General features: G+C 23.2%; 1 protein-coding gene across 3 annotated transcripts in view; it reads left to right on the plus strand.

The window, feature by feature from the left end:
- Window positions 1-2,196: 2,196 nt before the first annotated feature.
- LOC126902970 (acid sphingomyelinase-like phosphodiesterase 3a) overlaps window positions 2,197-13,017 on the plus strand; it is an 87,089-nt gene continuing 76,268 nt past the window's right edge. For all 3 annotated transcript variants that reach the window (XR_007703384.1, XM_050680800.1, XM_050680799.1), the window contains exon 1: window positions 2,197-2,584. The gene's annotated coding sequence lies outside the window, so the exon portion shown is untranslated. The remainder of the gene's footprint in view (window positions 2,585-13,017) is intronic.

A 13,017-nucleotide genomic window follows, 5' to 3' on the forward strand; every position in this document is an offset into this window, starting at 1 on the left:
ATTAGCTTTAATTTAAGATATATATAAAAGTGTCAGACCTTCCGGAACATTTTCAAAATTTAAGTTAAAAAAATTAATTTTTTGTGAAAAAGTTGTCATTTTAAATCCCTCCCTGTGGGCAGGTTAAGGGTTAAATTTATAAAAAAAAAGATACCAAATGATAGGTAAGTACCTCACGTATCTATACAAAAAAAAGTTATATTGATTCGGTCTTTTTTGAAAAAGTTATGGCACTTTTAAGTTAAAAAAATTAAAAAAATTGAAAAAATTAGCGATTTTTAAATTTGTAATTTTTTTGGAGGTTTCCCCCATTTACGGGGAACGAGGGAAATTTTTTCAATTTTGAAGGGTAATGTCTTCGACTAGATACAATTTGTGATCTTTTGACGTATCATTGAAAGAAATCGGTTCGGTGAGAGCTGAGAAAAAGTGGTAACAGACACAAAAAAAAAAAAAACACATCTTAGTAAAACCAATACCTTCTAAGCTTCGCATCGAAGCTAAAATATAATTTTTATTAATACAAAAATTATTTGGTCCAAAAAACTCTACAATTTTATGTAGTCAAGTATTTTTTTTATCCCATCAAAGATACAAAACCTTAACTTTAATTTTTTTAAATGATAACCCTTATGTTTAACTTGACAATAATAGATCAGTAGAGAATATAAATTACAAACAATTTTGTTATTATAATTTTTTTCATATAAATCGTTTGCGTTTTAAGATAATTTGAAAACTTGAATTTAAAGTATAAATGTATCATTAATTTCATTTTCTTAATAATGGAGGAGGCGGTAATAATCTAATTTAATAGGCCATTTTATGATAATTATAAACAAAAATTTTCCACGATGATGACTAAAAATATACCATAATAAGAGTTGATATTAAGAGTAAGCAGCTATTAATTGACACGAATTGTTTAAGATAAAATGATCTTATATAAGATAATACATTAGTCAACAAAAACTAGTTTATGTGACATAATTGAAAATGAAGATGTCTGTTATTTTTAACAATGAAATACATTAGTAAATTAATCTCAAATTACTAAATGTAACATGGAGCAACAAAAAAAAATGATTGATCAGATAATAAAAATTATAAAAACAAAATTGTATGTAATATTTTTGTTTATCATATTATGAAGTTAAAAATCTCTGAAGGGATAAAAAAAAAATTATTTGACTATATAAAATTTTAGTTTTTTTTGACCAAATAATTTTTTACAAAGATAAAAAATTTGAAATATGTTCTGAGAAAATAAATGTCTCATTCAAAATCGATGATACATATACTACTAAAAAATTTATGTTTAAGAATGTTACAGTCAAAAGCTACAAAAATAACAACACTGCATTATAATGTAAAAGACCGCAAAACTATAAAAAGAGACCACTTTAACTTTCTTTTTCGTAACTTTTTGGTTACTTTTTCTAAAACTAATTTTAGCGTTGTCTCATAAAAAATAGTTGTAGTTACTCTTAGTATTTGCTTTAAAAAAGCGTTAGCAAAAGAATATTGTAAAATTTACATTAAATTTTGTAGAAGTTGCTTAAAAATCAAATAAAAACGTTTCAAGTAACAACATACAATCAAATTTGCCATAAAAAATATCTAATGACATATTTTTACATATGTAAAAATATGTGATGTAGTTACATCACAGAATATTAATGATTATTAAAAAATATGTAAAATTTATACCAACCAAAATCGTGTTTACTTTTTTTTTAATCTTATGACGATTGTTAAATACTTAAATAACAAAAATTGAAAAGGTTACTCGATACCAATAAAAATTGTCTACCCATCTTACAAAATTAGAAAGTGCTTCTGTGTATTGTTAAATATTGCGATTGGTACATAAAATGTTTTTACACTACATAATTAAAATAATCAATATTTTAGAAAAGCAATTTTTTTTCTATTATTAAATATACGTTGGAATTAATGGTATTTTTTTTAGGCGTTTATCTTTCCATAACCATTCTTATGGACAGTCCGGATGTATTTGTTAAGTTTTCGCTGTATAATTTACCCGTTCATTCAAGAACACCTGTTATTAATTAATATGAGATTAATATAGGCATTCACGAGTGTTAACGTATCAAGCGAAACATTTTCATATGAAACGCCAATAGCGCTTGCTTGTTGAGGTGGTTGTTAAAAGTGTATGGTCAAATCCAAAGCGTGTAACCACCGCAGTTGCGATACTCTTTCGGGCGCCTTTGCACGTTAACAGTCCGGATGACACTCTCGATGAGCGTGTTCGTATAATCATTCGTAAGTACGATCGAAAGTCGTGTTGTGTTTTCATCATCATTTCAGGTCCTTTGAGTTCTTAAGTTCGCGATAAACGAGTGCCGATAAAACTTATTAATTTCCCAGACACCGGTAGCAATAATTTTTTTATTTATTTTTTTTTTCGATTAGATTTGTACCTTAATATTTCATCCGTGTGGTGAAGTACCTTCATTAAGTTACTAGTTCTATCTTCAGTTTCTGCTCAGTTTCACACATTCCTGTAAATACAAGAAATTCAGTTGCAAAATATTGGACGGCTATTCGTACAGCAAAGGTATTTTAAGTTTTCAATCGACATCATCCATTAAAATTAAGTCCATCTCATATTGTATACATTTTTTTTCTATTCTAATATTCAGACCGCTAAAAGACCAAAATTACGGCAGAATGATTCGTTTATAATAATTTACTAAACTACTTACAAAATAATGTTCATTTCGTAAATGTTTTTTTCCTTTTCTTAGACACATTCACTTCTTGATTTATCAATTATTAGTATTTTTTGGTTCATCTCTTATACTCTGTGAGAGTATGAATTTTCTTTTAACTCTAATACATATTAAATTAGTCTACTAAATAAAATGGAATCTAATGAAGGCAAGGACGGTTGATAACAACTTTTGGGCTAATAATTAGGAAGTTATAACGTTTTTAAAATGTATACTAAAGAGAGGCTTAGATATAACTGTTTTTATCATTGTATATTTTTCAGTTGAACTCTTTTCCTCGCTTTAGCATATAAATGTCGATAAAAAAAATTTTAAAATATTGATCGAACAGTTGTTGTCGATCAGCCTTTTTCTTATTTAGATCATTATCTAACGAATGAGCTAGTTAATTATGCATGTGGCCATTTGAACAAATTCATTTGATACCCTTATAAAGAATAAGGGATGAACATAAAGAAAAACTTCATGATTAATATTTTGAGAAAACATGTAGTTAAACAAACAAAGAAAACATTATTAATATTAAATTTATTTTTTGATTAATTAAGCGGTTCATGATAAAAGAATAGACCTGTATATATAAATAATTTGTTATTTTATAAAAACTTTGTAGTTTCAAATTTTTGGATATAATATCGTATAATATTTTATTCAGGAATACAAATGGTTAGAAAATTAGTATACTATGTAATATTTAATTATTTATATTTAATGTCCTCTCTAAAAGTTATTGCTTAGGCCAGAAGGAATAATTTACTATATATCGTCATATAAATTTTTTCAATGCCTTTTTTGAAGACCTCGAATAGTATCTCTGTATGATTATATATGTTGAATTTTTTATCGATTTTTTGTTTTTATTGATACACGTTCCAATGTCACGCACATGTAATTTTCCCATTTTTTATTGTAAAATCATAAAACGTTTGAAATCAAACAATGATCTAAGCGAATCATAGAACATAGTGTTTTTGTATATTATATGTATAGAATTTTTTGACAAATATTCAGTTAGTTTAAAGTTTATAGTTAGTTTATACTTAACATAAATATTTTTAGAGCTAACAGGTGGTAATAAAAAACAACAATGTAAATGAGAAGGAAAACCGTTAGAAGTTGCATTTTATTAAAATAATTAACCGTATCAGTTAAAATTAACTAAGACGAATGAAGTAAAGAGATTTAAAGATTTTCACATTTATCAGGCACGAACGATATCATTGAATGATAAAATTATCACCTTTGTATAATAAAACCAATCTTTAGTTAAAATTTAATTAATATAACTTTAAAAAATTAAATTTAAATTTAAAGAACAACTAATATTTTTTCCAATAAAATTTTATACATATCATCTTTTTTAATTTTAAAATAAATAATTTAATTAATTTACAAAAAAAAGTCTCTAATAGATTTTTTTATTTATCATTAAGCGCAGAGGCTCTTTTTATCACATTGTTAAAGAGCACAAACATTGTGTCAGGTAAAATAATTCTTCATAATTATTTTTAAATAAAAATATTACTAAATTAATAAGACATATATTATAATTTATATCAGTTTTACTAAAACTAATATATTTTTATTTATGATTGTAAATAAATATTGAATTTAAAAACACTAATTTTTTTTACCATTTATTTATAGCCAATTTGAAGTGTGAAATATTATATTTTTGAAAGGTTAAACAAAAGTAATTTACATGTGTTTAAGAGTACTTTCGGTTCCTCTTAACTACAAATGTGGTAAAATGACATAGTGGCTTGGTAAATAAATGTAAGCGGTGTTTAATTATGCATCGTATAGTGAATTGGATTAGTAAGAGAAGTGAACGTAGACGTTATACTCATGAAAGAGGTTTAAAGACCTTAAGAAGTAATAAACGTATATGTAAATATATACCATTGTTACAATATCATATTATTTTGATGATGATCACACATAATCAGCACCAAAAATTATAGTTAATTATGTGAATGTATAGCACAAATACAATACATATAAGGTCAAATAATTTAATTAAGAAATTAACTACAAAATTTTATTATGTTTAACAAATGGTAGGTTAATAGTGTTTAGAAATCATATATTGCAAATTTTTTAAATATATAACTTAATTACTATTTAAATGATGATTTAAATGTTTCTAATTTACGATAATATACAATAAACTATTAAAGAAAAATAAATTTATATACAGTAATTCTCTGATGGATAAATGCAATCTAACCTAGGTCATGTAATTTTCCAGAAAAAACTATAAGATAAATAGAGTATAAATGTTAAAATACCTCAATAATTTTTGCCATTTACTAGATTTTTAATGCAATCATGTCTTCTCGTAATAAACCCAGTGCTAAAGTTACGATAGAGATATCGTGTTATATTCAAATTGAAAAGTTTTTCTTCAGACAACGAGTTTACACAATAGACAAGGCAGAATATAAAACAAAACCAAAAAAATACGAAAGAAATTAGAAGATAAAAGAAAGTCTGAAGCTATTAAAGAACATCTCCCAATAACACAGCCATAACTTTTCCTATTAGTCGAGGTATTTCAATATTGTAGAACCATCGTAAAGTCTTTCTATTCGACAGTCAAGTCATACTCTGGATCGTTACTCTACTCTTTTTGCCATTTGAGAAATTACTCAAAACTTTCATAGTGAGCATTATTAAAGTTTTATCAGAGTTTTACTATTGCATTTCTTATTTCATATTTTTACGCTTTTACTGAATAACTCCATACTAATATTCAACATATTTAGAAATTTGAGAGTTTTAATAATATGAATATATTTTTACATATATTACAATTAATGATTTTTAAGAGTCCTTTATAGTTGTCTCTATATGACCCGAATTTAAATTGGCTCGTGTCATGTACAATAAGTAGATATACAGGGTGTTCAGTAAGTCAGGAAACGGGTTTCTATTGTTCTCATTGTTTGTAACAATGTAGAACACCCTGTAGTTTGGTTTGTACTATATTTTTTCATTAAAAATTTGTCTTCCAGTAACGTCATTATGTTTGTGTTATTCAACAATATCTCATTACTTTTATGTTACCTCAATATTTTGTTAGTTGCAAATGAAAATAATGACATTAATCATTACTAGTAATTTAATACAATGCAATTAATTAACAAAACAAGTTCGTGCGTGATTTTATTAATTAAGATATACTAATTATTAACAGTTTTTGTTTGTAGTATCAACAAAATATTCAATTAAAGAAAAAACATTAAATTATTTATGATTTCTATAAGTTTGAATATTTTCTATACACGTCAGCAAAAATATTAAAAATGAAATTCTTACAATTTCACACGAAAAAAGCTTTTGAAATCATTTTTACACATCAGGTACAGATCATAAATTAGATATAGCGATGAAAACATTAACAACCTCAAAAAATGCAATAGGAAAACAGACATGTAATGAAATATATAGCAATTTTAAATATGATTTATATAAGTGGAAACTTAACTATATTTGTGTATAGTCATTTATATGTAGACTAGTAAAAATGATATACGTAGAATATAGCTAGAGACCAACATTTTACCCAGAAAATATTTCTGTCTAGTCAATAACAATTTGTTAAAAATATTTTCCACGTCAATGGTTAAAGGGATTATAACCAAAAATGTTGTGATAATAATTTAAGTTTATTTATTTTGTCTTTTAATACATTTTTGACAAAATGAATTCTTAGTTATTGTATAAACTTAATTTAAATTTGAAGCTTGGGTCTTATTTCAAAAATGGAATTTATAAATTACAAAAAAAACGGAATTTCGACGATAACAATCTAAATCATTCAAAAGATAAAGAAAAACTTTTCGTTTATCTAAAAAAATGACACATTTTGAACTTTGTTTTTGTCTTTATTGCATACATGAAAATTAAAAGAGTCATTTTCGTTGTTTTTGTAAAAATACACTAAAAAAATTATTTAACAAAATGTATTCTTCATTAAAGAGATTAAATATAAAATGTACAACTTTTACAGTGACAGAAAAAAAGTTATATAATGTAAAGTCTTATATTTAAATTATAAGTGTTTTTGTTAACAAGTATTTTTAGAAAATTGAAAAGATCCAGTCAAGCTGAAAAAAATACAACAAAACATGTTGTATTCTTTGAAATGAAACAATTAATTATTATAATGAAGTTAATTTTAGATATATTTTCCTTGGACAAACTAATGTATTTTTTTATGTCTCATTATTGCCACCTTGACTTCGAAAGAGCTTTGAACAATTTCAGTATTTTTACAACCATTGTTAATTTATAATGAATAGAAAAAAAACAAAGAATAATACAAACAAAGTTTGTATCACAGTATAACTTTTACAAAACATTTTACCCAGAAAATATTTCTGTCTAGTCAATAACAATTTGTTAAAAATATTTTCCACGTCAATGGTTAAAGGGATTATAACCAAAAATGTTGTGATAATAATTTAAGTTTATTTATTTTGTCTTTTAATACATTTTTGACAAAATGAATTCTTAGTTATTGTATAAACTTAATTTAAATTTGAAGCTTGGGTCTTATTTCAAAAATGGAATTTATAAATTACAAAAAAAACGGAATTTCGACGATAACAATCTAAATCATTCAAAAGATAAAGAAAAACTTTTCGTTTATCTAAAAAAATGACACATTTTGAACTTTGTTTTTGTCTTTATTGCATACATGAAAATTAAAAGAGTCATTTTCGTTGTTTTTGTAAAAATACACTAAAAAAATTATTTAACAAAATGTATTCTTCATTAAAGAGATTAAATATAAAATGTACAACTTTTACAGTGACAGAAAAAAAGTTATATAATGTAAAGTCTTATATTTAAATTATAAGTGTTTTTGTTAACAAGTATTTTTAGAAAATTGAAAAGATCCAGTCAAGCTGAAAAAAATACAACAAAACATGTTGTATTCTTTGAAATGAAACAATTAATTATTATAATGAAGTTAATTTTAGATATATTTTCCTTGGACAAACTAATGTATTTTTTTATGTCTCATTATTGCCACCTTGACTTCGAAAGAGCTTTGAACAATTTCAGTATTTTTACAACCATTGTTAATTTATAATGAATAGAAAAAAAACAAAGAATAATACAAACAAAGTTTGTATCACAGTATAACTTTTTCTTTTGAAATATTTTTTCATAAATATTTATATTCACTGTGTAAATGTGTTAATAAGCCATGGACTATATAAAACAAAATTTGACAGTGATACTTTGTTGATCACTAAAATTTGCATGTTATTGATATTATTTTTACTTATCGTAAAACAAAAATAACAATATAAAATAACATGAATAAATTAACATCTCGAAATTTGTTTTAAGGTTTCAAAAAAAAAAAACTTGGTGTTGCTTACTTAATGATAATATGGGCTTTTTTTTATAGAAAAATATGTTCAATTACGAAGTAATTTTGGCCAGTATATCTTTTTAAATTAAATTTTTTTAATTTTTATCAAAAATAAATTGAGTTAGCCAACATTAGTATAAATAATAAATGGATGAAACATATATATAAATAAGGTTTTTGAAATTAAGGTTTAAAGAAATTAGGTTTTTGAGGAATTTTCTTTTTTCTTTTTAATTATAGGAAATTATAAATACTAAAAATAAAAACTTTCCTTAATAACACAAAACAAATTATGATATTGAAAAAATAAATTAATTTTAAATCATTAGTATTAATATTTAATTTTATAGACACGAAATTAATTTATTATTTACATATTAACAAGTTATACACATTTTTATTTTTAAATATTGCCATTTCTTTATATACATCCTATCATTTATTCTATCGTGTCCGTTGTCCATTATTCTATAGTTATAAAATTATGATGTGTAGGTTTTTTATTTATAATATCAATATTAGTTCCAATACCAAAGCTATCCTCTGTGGAATGTTAGTTGATTTAATTAATTTATTAAATTAATCCCATAATTTTCATAAGTGTTTATGTACATTAGAAAAAATTAGTATGATGTTTTTCTCTATCATGCTGGAAATGCTCTTTGAATTGAGTAACTCACATGACTCGATTGACTCAGACACATTTTTTTACGACCTCTTCCAACATACAATATTACTATAATGTCAGTTATAAGTATGTGCAATAATTATGGTGATGTACAATGAAAATCCAATAACAATATAAATACATAATTACATAATTTAATAAATACGTTATATACAAATTAAATTTTATAAGATTACAGAACTGAACTTAAAAATTATACAAAATAAAATATTTATAGTTAGGACTGTACCCACTGAATTCAACATGAACTTAAAATCCATATCTATTATTCATATAAATAATGAAAAATTACTTAATATGTTTTATTTCTTAAACCATTATCTCTAATATTGCTTTTACCCATACCAACATCTTCATGACCTTTTTCTGTACACATCTAAGTCAAATATCATAAAGAAGTAGAAGTAAATTGAATTTTCTTATTTTCTTACTTCATTAATAGTTTATGACGTTATTAATCTAAAAGGTAACCTTACTTATATTACTTGACAGACTTTATGTGATTACTATAAATTAAAGTTCCTAATTTTTTCTAGACACTCTATTGTCATATTAAAATTACGGTTCAAGAGTTATTTTTTAAAACAATGCGATATGATAACTACTTAATTATATAAATACTATAACATTATTATAATAGCATAGAACAGTAAAAATACATTTCAAATAATAATTCATTGTTTTAATAAATTTCATTACAGAAATTCAAACTATTCAAAGATTTTTTTTGAAATTATGTTTAGGTTAAAAATGCTCCTAATTATTCATGGAATCATAATAAATTAGCGACCAACTATTTTTACCATGATGCGCAGATAAGAATTTATCAGCGTTACGCATCCCTTGCGTCTATGACTAAAAATTATATTAAATCATTAATTAATTTATTATTAAATTATTTTGAACTTTTGATTTATTAAAACATCATTATTAGTTTTTATTCCTAACATAACTGTAAGTCAGTAGGTATTATTTTTTATATATCTATGCATTATATTCGTAGGTTGTTACAATTTAGTGTGGTCCTTATTTTTCGAATTTCAAAATTTTTCTCGGGATACCCACACAATTGTTCTTTAGTATAAAAAAATAATATCCTGAAAATTTAAAATCATCTAAAAGAATTTAAATCGAGGTGCACAACATTTTAAGCTTTTGACCTCGAATTTTTGAAGAATATTCTATAAAACAATAAAAAAAAATTTATATTAGAGGTTTTCACATGATTTTTGCAATAAAAGTCAAGATACAAAAAAAAAATCTTACCTAAAGACAAATATTTTGGTATATTATTTTCAAAAATTTATTGAATTTTTTACATGTGATAACACAAAAATAATTAAACAGCTTATTTTTTATACTTTGTTACTTTAATAGTTTCAACGCTTCATTATAACCTATTCAAATTTTTATACTAACTTAATTATAAATTACATAAGTTATTAAGTTGAACTTTATAGCATTGAACTAGTATTTCAGATGATCTTAAATTTTCAGAATATTATTTTTTTATACTAAAGAAAAGAATAGACGGATATAATAATAATAACACATGAATTTGGTTTAATTTGAATGTTAATTAGAAATGAAGTATAATTTCCAAAGAATTATACTTAATAAAAAAAAAAAACATTGATATGTATATTTAGCATAGTCGCTCCGAAATAAATTAAAATAATAAGTAATTCAAAAATTATTTAAACGTTTTGATTGTAATCTTCTTTAGCTTATAGTAATTTGAAACTTGTCAGAGCAAAATAAGTAGCGTTCCCATGTCATACTACCTACAAATTTATACTTACCATATTTCAGCTGAGGAAAAAGTTATCAGATCCTAAGTAAGGGCGAAACGCAAATAACGGCTATCGATTTCATTTACAATCAAAGATTTCTCAACGTGGTTAAGAGGTACTTAAAAAATACGATTTAGATAAAAAAAAAGTAATGAAATGTCGAGAAACTGGTAATATATGCAAATGGATATTGGAATAAATGTTCCATTAAGTATAAGTTTCTTTTAAAATTCCAAAAAAAGTATTTTTATAATAAAATAATAAAATAAAAGTGTGGAAAAATTATAAATATCATATTCATTTGAATTTGAAGAAACAGCTCAAATATTACAAAATAGAATTTAAAAAAGTTTTATTTTAAAATTCAAGGTTATTACTTATTTTTTTAACCTGAGGGAATTTTAGAAATAACAATATGATATTTGACTTATGTTTATTCATACATAGTATAAAAAATACTTATTTAATATTATTAGTTAATTTCAATAATGTGATAAATAATACCAAATAATGTCAAAATTATAATATATAGAACTCCTGAAAAATAGTGGCACCAGAATAAATATTAATACAATATAGTTTTATAAAAAATACTTTTTTAATATTATTATTATTTTTTTTTAATAAAATTATTCAGTAAAAAAAATATTTTATAATAAAATTATAACTCTATATAAAAATTAACAGAGTTCTTAAATTTGTGCAAACAAAACAAAATGTCAATAATGTTACCATTAAAAACTGTTTAAAATTTGTATGTTTGCCTTGTTATTTAAAAACTGACTTTAAAGAAATACGTATAAAATTCAACTAATATGTACAGTTTTTTCAAATTATTCAAGATACTTTATTTTTTTTCTACTAAATATGAGCTATAACACTGAATTTTCGAAAGGAGGAAATGAAAAATTACATCTAGCACAAGTGTTTCATAACAAATACCCTTCTACGAATATCTGACATATTATGTAAATGGTAGAATTTTCGTTTTTCTGTAATAATCCTTTACGTTATAAAGCATTACATGGTACTGACATTTAGAAACACATGCGTTTGTCAAGTTTAAACAATAAAATAGATTACTTTATTTTTACTAGTCAGGTATAATAATGTTATTTTAATAATTTTAGTGAAATATTTCTAACATTTTTACGTAGATAGAAGTTATTTTAGAAAATTAAATTGTATGTGATTGATTTGTTTTTGGGTTTGTAAAATTTTTTTTTTAATTTTTATATAAAATAATATTATATTACTTAATTTAAAAAATGTCTATATTTAGGCCCATAACTAACTTTATAGTAATAGTTAGTAATCTAAAAATATAAATTTATAATTTTCATTTAATATATACATAATATATTTTGCAATATTTTTATGTATCAAGTTAACATGAGTGACATCTAACCAATTAATGACAATTGAAACTATAATAAAAATACAAAAAAAAAAGCAGTAAAAGGTGTGGAATTTTGAAAAATACCAAATCACACCACTACATTTTTAATAAAAAGTTCAAAGTTAATTTTTCTTATTACTCCGTCTCTTATATGTTAGAATAACACAAGTTACTCACTTGAAATACTTAACATTTGCGATTATCTTTATTATTATTTTGACGCATTTAAATACTGATGTAGCTTTAAATGCCTCAAAATAAAATTACAATTGTTATCTTGAGCAATTACGATCACGAATACTATAAAGTTTGGAGTTCATTTAAGATCATCAACAGGAATTTGATTACTACTTAGAATACTATAAAATCTTTCAAAACTAAGTCAAGTATGCTAGTACAAAATCGAAATGCCTTTATGACATATTATTGTATTAATCATACATTGTTTTTCTAAAATGTTGTCACAAATGCATTTTTTTTTTTTAATTAGAGATATATCGAAATCTGTCTTAGAATTTTCGAGTTCAATTTAAAACAGAGACTAAATTAACTGTAACTCTTTGGTAAAATATTTTTCATATACAACAATTTTAATGAATTTTACCCAGAAATGAATGTTTAACGCAATACAATAAATATTATAATATTATTACATACAAATAATACTTATATTACAATTATTTAAGAAACGTTTCTTCTTCATAAAGAATTATATTTAACTTACTTATAAGGGATATTAAGTGTAAAATAATTTATCTCTTAATATAAATGTTCATATAGTTTTAAACGTTTGAATAAAATAATTTTGCTGTTACTGTTATAAATTATTTAAAAATTGAATATGATTATTATTTTTGTACACCTAACACATATAAACTTAAATAACATTATTGAGAACGAAATAACCTTCAATATACTACAAAAATATTTATTAAGTTCAGTATTGAATGAGGTAATTAAAATATGTTGAATATTAAAGAACATTT

Source organism: Daktulosphaira vitifoliae, unplaced genomic scaffold, assembly GCF_025091365.1.
Source record: "Daktulosphaira vitifoliae isolate Bord-2020 unplaced genomic scaffold, ASM2509136v1 Scaffold_3, whole genome shotgun sequence".
NCBI lineage: Eukaryota > Metazoa > Arthropoda > Insecta > Hemiptera > Phylloxeridae > Daktulosphaira > Daktulosphaira vitifoliae.